This window comes from Myiozetetes cayanensis, unplaced genomic scaffold, assembly GCF_022539395.1.
Source record: "Myiozetetes cayanensis isolate MyiCay16 unplaced genomic scaffold, myiCay2020 scf5-8, whole genome shotgun sequence".
Taxonomy (NCBI): domain Eukaryota; kingdom Metazoa; phylum Chordata; class Aves; order Passeriformes; family Tyrannidae; genus Myiozetetes; species Myiozetetes cayanensis.
Genome location: NW_026087742.1, coordinates 102,836,284 through 102,848,310, shown reverse-complemented (window position 1 = coordinate 102,848,310; position 12,027 = coordinate 102,836,284). Strand labels below are relative to the sequence as shown.

At 39.0% G+C, this 12,027-nt stretch overlaps 1 protein-coding gene across 2 annotated transcripts in view; it reads left to right on the top strand.

Moving 5' to 3' along the window:
• Positions 1 to 10,810: 10,810 nt before the first annotated feature.
• SMPX (small muscle protein X-linked) overlaps positions 10,811 to 12,027 on the top strand; it is a 40,644-nt gene continuing 39,427 nt past the window's right edge. The window contains exon 1 of one of the 2 annotated variants that reach the window (XM_050332574.1): positions 10,811 to 10,961. The gene's annotated coding sequence lies outside the window, so the exon portion shown is untranslated. Of the gene's footprint in view, positions 10,962 to 10,993; positions 11,257 to 12,027 lie in introns of those variants that run through there. The other variant, XM_050332573.1, reaches the window with a different exon arrangement.

Sequence of the window (12,027 nt, the reverse complement as noted above, 5' to 3'; positions counted from 1 at the left end):
TGACGAGGGAGCAGTAGGATTCCCTTCGAGCGCTGACGTTCTTCCATAAATTTAACACAGACGTCAGGGCACGGGAGGATCGTTCCACGAGGCTCGCTGTAGGACTGACTTCCAGGCGCTCTGGCCACTGTGTGTCCTTCCCGACCCGCTGCCAGCGCCGATTCTCCGGCTGTGCCTCGGTCCGTCCCCCCCCGCTCCTCCCGGGCGTGTTTCGCTGTTCCCAGAGGTGCCGTCAGGTCACTAATCTTAAGAGATGGTTTCTGAGGGCTTCTTTTAGTTTAAAAACTTCCACTCACAGCTTGAACGCCAAGAACAAGCAAGTACGAGGTTTGGCAAAGGTTAAAGGGAAGTTTGCCTGCGCAAACGATGCAAATTGAACTGTCCCTTTCCCCCTCACGTCCCCTTCCCTTCTCCCTGTGAAAAAAATGCCCTGTGATGTCCTCAGTTTTTTCGTAAGAATCTTTAGGAATCGGGACAACAGCAGCTTTAAACCTCTACAGCTTAAATCAAGAGAACAGTGGGAGAAGCCTTTTGCAGTTTGTGACTTCCAGTCCACCTTTTCCCACGTGCTTCAAATAAACTTTGTTCTTTCATTGGTTTGCGAGAAATGATTCAGAAGATTCTCTCTCTCCTAAAGAGGCTTATTCCATCCATCCCTGATCTCTAATTAGTCTGTGGGTTCATGGGCCATTCTGTGAAAACCTGGGACTGTCAGTAGGAGAAGGTTCATAAAACCAACCACAACCTGTCTTTTCCGCACAGAAAGCTTTGTAAAAGTTGTGTTTATGTTTTTAAAGGAGATGTACAAGCACCTGTCCCTTGAATAAAAAACTGCACCAATACCTCCTTTTCCTGGAATTTAAGTGTTTTTAACGCTGTTTTTCAGCAGCCTTTACAGATTTGTCATCTCGCTCTTTGTTCTGTATATGATTCTGCATCCTGTCTTTCCCAGAATGGTTGCTGTGAGTTTTGCCTTATGCTGCCAGCAGGAAGAACTTCTCAGCTTTGAACTCCTTGGCTCCTTTCAGCTCCCTCTCTTTTCAGTGACCACATGGCATTGCTGAGGGGCAACAGGGGTCTGTAGCACAAGTTAGATCAGCAAGTGAGGGGAGACAGCCCTGGCCAGTCTGTCATCATTGGCACTCGTGGACACAGAGTGGGAGGTGAACTGGTAATGCAGGTTGGGCTGGCTTTCACTTGTTCTCTGTTTGCTTAATTCCTTTGTCTTTCATATCAACTCAGGGATGGTTTCCCCCTCCCCCCCTTTAGATTTTCCATCATCCTTACACTCCTACCCTTTGATGGGAGCTGTTCATGTTGATCGATGCCTTTTGAGAACTTTGGGAAGAATATCATTCTGACATAAAGCTGGAGAATTACAGGAAATGTATCCAGCCCTGCATGCAACCAAATTTGAGTTTGTGCGCTGACATACACAACTCTGAGATGTCCCCAGCATTTAAAATGAACCATAAACAGAGTCCTAGAATAATCAGATCTGATAATATTTCTGCAGTGGTTCCCAATGTAGGAAGTTCCGTTGCAAATAATTGAAAAATTATGCAAATATGGCTTATTCTACACCTTATTAATTGAAAACTCAAGTTGTTCCATTAACCAAAACACATTTAATATAAATATACAGAATTTAAACTGTGGTCATCTTTGGAAGCAATGGAGGCGAATTGTATTGGAACAGCTGAGAACACAAATACTTTTACTAATGGCAAAATAAAGCAAATTAAAATGTTCATGTTTAAATGTACAAGTTGATAAACAGGTTCTGTAACATTTTATTTTTACTTATATATTCACTTAGTATACCATAAAAATACAGACTTGAATTTTATTGAGTTGTCACAGAAATGTAAGTGCAACTAAAAAGAATGAAAATGAAAATAAAGTCTGTACTTTATTGTTGGAAAGTTTATCACAAGAAAACAACAACAAAAGTAAGAGTTTCCTAGAATGCAGAAGACAGATATTCTGAGTGAACTGCTAGCCCCACTGTTCTGACTTGTGTAATTTGAGCAGGTGTTTTGCCCCTGGCAGAAAGGCAAAGTTTATCCTTGTTCCCATGGAATTAAACTGTTGTGGACTATGAAGTGCTACAGGGAGTGATTGCATTTTGAAAGTTACATTATTCAGGATTAAAGATTTCCACTTCAAAATCGTTCAGGAGGTAGTACAGGTACTGATACGCTGTTTGCCATGTCTTGGTTTTACTTACAGCCAGATATTAAGCTAAGGTAGTGACCAAAGCAAAATGCCATGCAGTAATCCTGTTAGTACCCAGTATCCACACACTGTTACAGAGCAGTGTAACTATCAGAGTTTTAGGAGTCACAACTGGGGTGTGTGTTAAGTGGAGGACATGAGTGGACCTCAAAAGTATCAGAGAATGTTAGAAAATGTCATCATGAAAGAGTATCTAAGTCCGTGCAAAAAGTTTAGACAGAAAAAAAAACCTCTCATAAATATAATACTACTGATTAAATATAATTTATCAAGTGAATACCAAACAGAATCTATTAATACATTAAGATATTAATTCAGTTAGAGATTTAATATCATAGTTAGAGATTTAATATCTTCTCTTTCAAGACAATTATATTTATCTTAAGATTAATTATCAACGTGTCTAATAATCTCTTCAACTGATCTATTATTAAAGTAGATATGTGAGTATTCAGATATTACCATAGAATATACATTGCAAAATAAAGGTAAAACTAGTCTTAACAACATTTTCAAAACCTCTGATGTTAGAGGACTTTGCAGGGCTTCAGGGAAATTGTACAGAATTGCAGTTTATCACAGGCTTAGACCTAAAATCAGCTAAGATGCTGATCTTGTTGAGGAGAGGTTGTAAATTTTGCCAGTTCAAAGGCACTACAATCAGAAAATGACTTGATTGAATAAGTGTTCAAGCCTTGGGGAAATCAAATAGCTTTTCAGATATGTTCTGAGTAGTCTTCATCACTAGATTGTTGGACACAGAAATGAGATGAGCTAAGCAGAGGAAAGGAGTAAAATATCATTCTGCAAATGTTTATGTGCCAGTGTAACTTAAAGGAGTGCTCCAATGGAATATGTGAATGTTTACAGAATGAGCCTTCAAGACTAGCTGAGGATTTAAGTAGGATGCATGAAAGAAGAAAATGATGGGTAAAGATGAAATAGATGATCCATTAAGCATTTCTGCAGGTTAGGAGATTGGAGGGAATAAAAAGATCAGAGTAAAGAAGAAATCAAGAAACAAGAGGAGACGTACAGAGACTGGCACACTACAAAGGTATATATAGCATTGGTTGTAAAGGTCTGAAGGACAAATATGTTTTCATTACCTTACTAATATTATGTAAAAAATCTCAGTATAGAGGACCAATTCAGGTAATGGGAATTATGGAGACATGTAATATGTGTATCATTTAAAAAAAAACAAACAAGAAAATTTAAAAAACCTTTCATCCTTGCTGCACCTAAAAAGGAGAAGAGCAGAATGTTACACAATTTTATTGTTTTGTTGGTTTTTTTTTGTTCCAATTACAGTATAAAAGAGTCTTGCTTTATTTAAACAGAAATGAGGTCAAAATATTCTTCTAAGGTTCAGGGTTTGTTTGCAATATTTAACCTGGTTACCAAAAATACTTGCTGGAAAGATGGGATTTTGATTCTTAAAACAAATTAGGTTTGTTCTTAAGTCACTGTTCAATGTAAGTAAAGAAAAACCACAAGTGTTCATAGAAACATGCCTTTATTAGATTATTCTGTGACAAATAGTAGTTGTATGTACTTTTTCACCAATTATTTCACAGTGTTGACCTATTGCAAAACATAATTGCTATCAAAGTGCAGCATTTATGCATCTGTCATAATTCTGGTAGGCACATCACAATTGGAATTACACCTAAAAGAAGGTCCTCTGAAGCTGTTGTGCTCCAAGGAGAATTGAGTGTCTGACTTTAAAGAAAAGCAAAGGAAATGGAGAAACTTGAGAGATGTGGCTTGAATAGTATTCTAGAATACAGTTCCATAAGCATGTTAGTTTCAGGCTTCAGATACCCATTTTAGGTGATAGTCTTGCTTGCTCATCTGTTGGGCTTGAGGAAAAAACATGGAATATCTTCTCCCAAACAGCTATTCAGCATTATTTCCTATGTTGGGATCACGTTATAAGTTTAAAAGTCTGTTCATGAAAAAGAGTTAACCTAAACTCCAGTTAAAGGGGTCAATCTGTGACGGAGAAGAGCACACAAGGGAAGCTATTGCTGAACAATTATTTTGCTGGTTTGTTGTGTTTGGGGTTTTTTTTAATTTAAATTACCGATGAAGTCCCTCTGTAAAAGTAAAATATTTTACTGCAAACAAAAAGTTAAAAAAGTAAAATATCTTATTTTACTACAGAATGCAAAATAAATATAGAATAGCTTAAGTCTAACAGGTATTGTTTCATGCTTACTGTAACCTGAAGTACATTCACATGATAGTATCAGACCTGTCAAGTTTGAATCCCAAAACTTGTAAGGCAGCCTTGAACCCTAGGGAAGGAAGTGCACTTAAGCTGAGTAAGTCAAAGTGGGGTAACAGTTTGGAGGAGACAAAGTAGTCCGTAGCTCATTATTTAATGGCTGTTAAAGTCCAAAGCATTTCCATTCACAGAATCATAGAGTACTTTGGGTTGGAAGGGACCTTATAGATCATCTGGTTCCTGCCCCCACGGGCAGGGACACCTTTCACTAGACCAAGTTGCTCAGGGCCCCTTACAACCTGGATTGCCTGTGCATATATGGTATTTGGCTGTTCTGAGCAATTGAAATGTCATGCACAGGATGAGCTGATGAGGATATCACTGTAACTGCCTGGACTGTACAGGTGGCTTAAGCAGCTCTTGATTTACTCCTGAACTGCTTCATCATGCAGCATAGCAGTCAGTTAAACCAGCACTGGTTTTGTTCTGCCTCAAGGACAAGGGACAGCAGCTTCATGATTACATAGCCCTCCATGCAGTGGACAAACTAATTTTGACTGGTGTTCCAGTACTACAAATCCCCTCTGCCCCTTGTCAGCCAGTGCAGCTGTGAACTATCCATGACAAAACAGCAGTTCTGCCTTACATAGATCACTTCATGTTAGGAGCCTGAGCTAAGAACATTTCCTTTCTTTCTAATAAAAATAAATAGTTTATACTTGTCAGATAATGGCCAGCACCTCACTGATAGTTGGTGGGCACAGGAAACACAGCACAGGCTGCAGTTCTTAACAGTCATTTCCAAGACAGATGATTTTCAAGCACCACTTTTAACTCCAGATCTCAAGAACTGAACTGTGCTTCAAAGGAACTGTGTTGCACAGCCAGAGGAGACAGAGTGAAACAGCTTAATATAGTTTCTTTTTCCAGACTTATTATTATTCCTGTATAGAAGATATTACCTGTCCACAACTCTAATTCATATGGGTGTAAAGTAAGATGTGAAGATTTTAAAAACTGTTTAGTATAATTTCCAAAGATGAACTGTTTGTACACTTTTTGATCCTTGATATTTGATACTGTATCAGAAAACATCATTTCCCGATGGAGCAGCTGAAGGATTTTACTGGTCTTTCTGTACCAATACTGAATTCTTTTGGCAATTTCTCTCTGAACATCTACAATATTTGTATGGCAGGAGACCGCAAATGATTGAAAAATGTTCCTGTAGCAGATTTGATTCAATAAAAATAATGTTTGATATGGATCACGTTTGACTACTGGATAGATAAATATAACTAGTAGATTTATTCATATCTTCACCATGGAAAAAATTCATTCTTAATTGCTCTATTTTTCACAACATTGGAGGTATGAGAAGGTAAATATTTTTTCCCTTATGACTCATGGGAACTAAGATAAGTGTCCTGATATTGATTCAAACTTTAAAAATCTCCACACCAATGGTTTAACAATCCTCATCTTTTATTTTCTGTACAACAGATACAAACCAAAGATAGCAACTGATCAATCTCACGTGATTCAGCAGATTGGTGCAACTGTCTTTGAGTTTGGTCATTTTTTATCTTAAGGCATTCATTTCTTTATAAAGTCCTTGAAATTCTGCTTCCTCCATCATCTCATCTTCCTTGTTCTGGATGCATCTCTCTACCACAGATGCTTCATGTCTCAACCATGTCTTTCTTTCCTGTTAATATGCTATTTATATGAGGAATCTTCTGAATTTAGTCATTGTTCTCTTAGTTACAGATCAGATGATTGTGCTCACAGCAGGACCATAGCTGCATGTGAGCTGATTACCTACACAACTGCAGTTTTGTTTCATGCTTTATTACAAGAGAGAAATAAATTAATTTCCATGGTGCTGAGTCCCCAAGTCCTCTGGTATGTCTGTACCTAGTCCTTGTGCATCTTTGGGTCAGATTGGTACAACAGCAAAATTCCTCATGGCATATCAGGTAAGGTCTTAATCTGAAGTCAAGAGCTAGTAGCGCACAGCTGATGTGATCGATTGATAGGGATGGCCATCATCAAAATAAGAGTGTGATGAGGTTGGAAAAGATAGTAGATGCTTATTTGAACTATCCTGATCTGTGAAAACAATGAGTAGCCTTTCTGCTCAAAATTTCACCAATGATTTAGTCAATTCCTATTTTGTCAAACTTGTTTGTCAAGAACAATATCAGATGGCACAATGTCATTATAGCAGACAGAATGTTTACAGAAATCAGCATACCATTTAAATTTCACATTCTCTTCTAAATCTACCCTTGCTCTTTCTTGTAGTATCAGCTCTGCCAGGCATACTGGTTAAAATTTATCAGGAAAAAAGAAACAAATTTGTTGCTTGTATATGGCATCATCACATTTCAGTTACCCAAAACATTTTGGTAACCAAGAATTTTACACAATGGAAAGCAACAGAGAATATGGCTTTTGGGTAATAGTGGTCAAATCTATGATGTTCAAGCATTTATATGGATTACATTCATAATCATTTCAGAACTTAATGCAAAATCGTAGATGATGCTAACAACACTATTAATGATGCTGTAACTCTGAAATTTAGAACAAGGTCACTGTCAGCCTCTAATGAGACCATCTCCTTGATAAAAGGCTAATTATTTCTCTGTGGAACAGCCTGTGATAATAATCATCATGCTTTTCCATGGAAAGGAAAGGGAGAATGCAGGAGTTGAATTAATATTTAGCAGTCCAGAAATGTCACAGAAACAAAATCAGCTAATTCAGATATGTTTGTTTATTTCCTGTCCACTAGATAACAGCAAACATTTTTGCATGCTATTTTATGTCATTCATTATTTAAATAGCTTGATGTCACTGTTGTTGGCATAACTGTACAAATGGAAACTCAAGAGAAAGTCCTTGGTTTTTTCTTGATATTAAGAAATAAAGACTGGGCAAAATGGGGAGAAACAATTGAACACTAAATGATACTTCCTCAAAGAATTTTCCTTTAACAAAATTGCTGAGGTTTGGTATTCTTTCTACCATCCCTGATTCAAAATTATTTTCAGTTTAAAGCAAGAATAAGAATGGAATATGATGCCTGGTAAAATTGGTAGCTCCACTGCATTTTAAATTTCTGTAGTTCTGTCTAACCTCATGTGACTGGGTACCATTGCTAAAGGTCTCTGCCTTTCATCAAGCCTATGTGCCAAGTCATTTTCACATGGAGTAGATAAATCTTTACTAAGGGAAAAGAGCCAAAAGTACAAATAAAACCTGAGTGAGTCAGAAAATGGATGGTGGGTTTGCTGTTTTTTTCAGAATTCTCTGTGTTAGTCCTCTGATACCTCTGTCTGATAGCAGGTTTCTTGGTTTTAAATTTTAGTCAATAATTGAGGTGTGTGGAACGAAGAGAACAGTTACACTAGTTGCCCTGCAAATTAAGTTTTCACGTTCTTCATTAAAAATACAAATGAAGATAGATATAGGAAGAAATTAATCAAATACTTAATATTGTGGACCCATTATTCTTAACTGTAATTTACAGAGCTAAAATTAAGAAAGGGAAGCAGAATTTTACATTGCTGTGATATGTAGCTACTACCTGGTAATTTAAAGCAAAACTCCAGAAATGTATTTTTTACTTTTTACTTCAGAGAAGTCTTATTTCAAGTGAGCTGAGGTTGTGACTGCTCCTGTGTTAACTTGCATTTTCAGTTGTTTGCATTACACAAAAACATTTTTGGACTATAATAAAGAAAATATTTTTCTTTTGGGATCCTCAGGGAAGTTTTTTCTGCGCTCATGAGGCTTCTCCAAAAGCAAAACATTTAAGTAAGCATATTAAGTAATGACAGCTTTAGAAAAACAATTCTGACATTATGCAGTGAAATATCTCAGTTGAGAAGTAATATACATACACATTTCTGTTAACCATCAACTTCACTTTCAAAACTAATAAGCTGTTCCAGGAAGTGTGTTAATTAGATAAGCTTCTAGGAATGAAACAAAAGTCTGGTTTTGACTATATTGGGATATCATACTTCAAATAAATATGTTGTTACTATGTCTTTTGGATTTCTGTACACAAGACATAATAATTCTATGCTACCTGTGTCAATGTATGTGTCCTTAACTTGCCAGATGAATCCATCCTCTGAAATGCACATATGCCTCATTATTTACTTACTAAATCATCTGCAGCATGTATTAGCAGATGAGTCTGAAAGTCATGGGGCTGTGCATGCCAGAGGTTTGGAACTGTGCATGCCAGAGGTTATTCAAAGGTAATGGTATGCTGAAAAATAATACTGAGTGGCTTTTTGCCCCTTCAAAATCTACTCAGATCTACATTTTCTAATATTATTGATAAAAATTGAGTTTTCTCCTTTTATCCCCACAATTTAATACAGTTCAGGTGTGATAGTTTATGGGTGTTAGGTATGTGACAGAGGTAGATTCTCTTCCTGTTTGTACATCACTAAGACCATCTGTTAAATTACTTGTCACTGCTATGAAAATTTATTGAAGCAAACAGTGTTGAGCTGGTATTTCTCAGGCATATTTGCACAATTATTTCCAAATCTAAACAATGGCCTACCTTTGCTAAATTAATGGCATGTGGAAGAAAGAACTCTGTATTCCAGAGGTAGTTTGTAATATAATTGTTGTAATATTAATTGAAATAAATTTGTGTACAAGACCATGTTACAAGTCATCAGCTTTATTGGTGACAATATAATGACAACATTTTTGGAAAAGAAGGCATCAGAGAGTGAGTTACAGACTTAATGGAGCAGTCTGATTGGTCATATTCCTCTTTGAGATACTTGAAATGAAAAGACTCTTTGGTCAAATGAGTTAAAGTCAAGGGAGATCCTCTCTGAAATCACTATCCCAATCACTGGTTGTTATGAGTACTTGCCATCCAGAGGGACCTTGACAGGCCTAAAAGATGAGCCTGTACTAACCTACTGAAGTTCAACAAGGCCAAGTGCCTGGTTCAGGACAACCCCAAGCACAAGTACAGACTGGGTAGAAAATGAATTGAGAGCAGCACAGAGGAGAAAGGCTTGGGGGTGCTTGTGAACAAAATGCTCAATATGATGTGGCAATGTGCACTTGCAGCCCAGGAGGAAACTGCATCCTGGGCTGCATCAAAAGAGGTATCACTAGTAGATCGAGGGGGGTGATTCTGCCCTTCTACTCCAGTCTTGTGAGACCCTACCTAGAGAACTGGGTTTAACTCCAGGGTACCCAGCACAAGACAGATGTGGACCTGTTGGAACGAGTCTAGAGGAGAGCCACTAAGTTGATCAGAGGGCTGGATCACATCTCCAGTGAAGACAACTGTGAGAGTTGGGGTTGCTCAGCCTGGAGAAGAGAAGGCTCCAGAGGTACCTTATAACACCTTCCCACCTAAGGGGGGCTACAAGAAAGCTGGAGAGGGACTTTTCACAAGGGCATGTAGTAATGGGACAGGGAGAATGGCTTTAAACTGAAAGAGGGTAGGTTTAGATTAAATATTTGGCAGAAATTCTTGCTGTGAGGGTGGTGAGGCACTGGAACAGAGAGCCTGTGGACTATCTATCCCTGGAGGTGTTCGAGACCAGGCCAGATGGGGGTCTGACTAATCTGGTATAGTGGAAGGTTCCCTGTTCATGACCAGGGAGTTGGTCCCTTCCAACACAAACCATTCTATGATTCTGTGATTCTGTGATAAATGTCTGTGGCACTAATTTTGAAAGTTGTTGATCATCTCCTAAAAGTGGCAAGGAGTCGCAGCAAGTGGCCAATACAGTATTGCCCATAATGACACTGCTCTTGTCACCATTAGTGTTGTGGGTCCGGTGTAAAACAGGTACATCGGAGTACTGATGGAGAGGGAAGTTCACTCTTGTGAAGACACAATGAACTGGAGTCTGCGCTTCTGGAAGTGGAAACATGAGGATATGCCCCACACACCGCTTGTTGTGACAGATCTCCATCAGTAGCCTTCACTGAAGACAGTACTTCAGCCACATGAACATGACTGAGGTAACGTTTCACTTCCCTTATGAGCTGTAGCAACGCACACACACACACACACACACACACTCTTCCTTTACCTTTTCTTCATCCCCATGCCCAAAAGCTCAGCAGCTGGCCACCATGGCCTCACACACTCCTTCCATGAAGCCATCCTCCCTTCCATGGCTGTCCTGCACGGAGGAAGGCTGTGCTGAGACCCCAGGGCAGCCGCTGTGCGAGTTTGCTCCCAAGGCGGCAGCGATACAGTCACGTTGGTGTGTCGTTCACCTCCCCTAGACAGTTCCTCTGAGCTGAGTTCTTCATAATTACGTCTCCATAATTATTTCCTTCCCTGGTGTGGCAGCAGGGAGGCACACACTGCCCCAAATGCCATGGGAGGAGTTATGCGTTACCTACTGCCACTGTATGCCTGGCACTCGGGAAAAGCCCAGAATGACAGCGAGAGAGAGGGCAGGAAAAGGACCCAAAGGTGTGTTACTTCAACACCTCCTGCTTGACAGTTGAGCCCTGGTTTTACCATGGTCAAGTGTCACAGGGGACCAAGTTACAGGGTGAATCAAACTCTATATTTAGGAAGAACAACTGGAAGCTATGACAGGAATTCCCTTTTACACTTCGCTTCTCTGCTGAGTCCCACTCCAGCCTGGAGCAGCTCTCAGTGCCGTCCAGGCTGAAAGCATCGGAGCTATTTCAGACACATTAAAAGGGTCACAGTCAATACCTCAGCTGGTAGAAGAAGATACCTCTTTCAGCATCAAAAGGAGGTGTGCATACTCACTTGACGGTTTGGAACTTTTCTTATATAAGTAAATAAGTAAGTTAATATTGCAGGGGTCAATTAAAAACTTGGAAGACCCTTATGAAAACTCTTTTATAACTGCTGTGAGTTGACTACAATAGTTGTGTGTTTCTGCTTATTTTAATGTCTCGTGCAGCGTATCAGCATATTCAGAGCAGATTGCTATTGCTTCTCAGTCTGTTGGGACCTTTAAAGATTTAAAATAGAAAGTCACTTAAATACCTAGTGACTCATAAGAAGTGTAACTGTATATTAGATTGAACACTATACTACACAGGTAGATGGTTATTGTTTTCTCTGTGTTTGTTAGTGAAATATTACGTGGGAGTTTGGATAGTAAGAATAGTTTCTTTCACTGTAAGCTTAACAGGTAACTATAGCAGAGATTATTATGGATGTATTACAGAAAATGTGACCACATTTGCTTAGAGCATGTAGTAAGTTTTTGTGTAACAGGCTGAAAGCTGCGAAGTGAGGGTTTCTCTTCTTTCATTGTACTCGCTGGGTCTCACAGTAGTGTAGTCCCCGTCAAAGCCTTTTAATAAGATAATACACTGCAGTTCTGTGTCCAAAATACCCGTAATGCTCAATGCCGTGCGTGTGGCGAGGGGAGAGGACAGCTTCCAGCTGGGGCAGGGGGAGGGCTCTTTCTGTTGTCTATGTGCTACTGTACATCTCTTGTGTGGGTTACAAAAGATGGCATTATGATATCTCATCCTATTTAAAGCAAATTGAA